Here is a 1,187-nt window from a genome sequence, read left to right as displayed (position 1 = left end):
CGTGACCATTTCACGAACTGCCGTAAGACCAGGTTGGAAGGGGAAGTTAGAAGCCAAGAGAAGGCTTATAAAGATATCACCTCTTTAAGTAACACTAGTGACACAACAGTGACAATCCCTCATTATAAACTCAAAACTAGGATATCATCTCAAAAATAGGCCACTTCTCTGTGCAGACGCATGCACGTGCACTGACAAACTCAATTTCACTATGGGCTACTCTGGAAAATGAGATTTACATAAAGGACCAGACATGTTTAGTTTATTGACATGCTTTTATTGAAAAAGTCAAGTATCTTTGATTGTATTATTGGATGTCTTAAAAAGTCTTCTTACTCACAGTTCGGTCGACATAAACCCCTGAAAAGGTCCTTGACAATGACAACAACAAGAAATGAGTGCCAAAAACGTCAAAAAAAGCAGTGGATAAAAGTAGTACAAGTACTTTGGTACTGTGCTCAAGTGAATTTTCAGATTTTTTACTTTCCTTTACAATTTAATTTTGTGACGACCATTTACTTTTACTCCTTAAATTTTAACACATATCTCTACTTTCTACTTCTTACATTTTACAAAATTGGCTTGTTAGCCTGCTTTCATTGCATTTCATTGGAGTTACGTTATTATTTTCCGCGTCATCAACACTGAATTCAATCTAGTTGGATGGGAATATACGTTGCTCTTGATGCACCACTACAATACAACTCAACAGAATCATTGTGGCTTGATGGCGGTAACGTTAGCTCATAGTGGACGGCAACATGATTAAATATGAAGAAAACAGAGATCCCAGAGATTCGGCAGACAAGCAGAAAAACGCTCCTAATCATCCTTGGTCTTATCTGAGAGATGTTTGAGAGAGTAGGCATCAAAATGACTCCTGGAAAATGTTGCATAGCTCTAAAAGTATGGGGAAGTTCTTAATTAATGTCTGTTTAGTATTTCGTATTTAATCCTTTATTTTCTTTCCAGAAGCTTGCGTGCGCGCACACACACACACACACACACACACACACGTATGGCAGGCATCCCTTTAAAATGTAGGCAATGGCATACAACAAGCCTTTTTTCCACTGAAGTTTCTTAGCATACACTCTGGTAACATTTGTGTGTTCCAGGTAGCTTTACACCAAAAATGGTTGTTGTAGTGGCAATCTGTCCACTGATAATGCCACTGGGTGAAATCT

This window comes from Etheostoma spectabile, unplaced genomic scaffold, assembly GCF_008692095.1.
Source record: "Etheostoma spectabile isolate EspeVRDwgs_2016 unplaced genomic scaffold, UIUC_Espe_1.0 scaffold465, whole genome shotgun sequence".
In the NCBI taxonomy this organism is placed as follows: Eukaryota; Metazoa; Chordata; class Actinopteri; order Perciformes; family Percidae; genus Etheostoma; species Etheostoma spectabile.
This window is presented reverse-complemented; position numbering follows the sequence as displayed.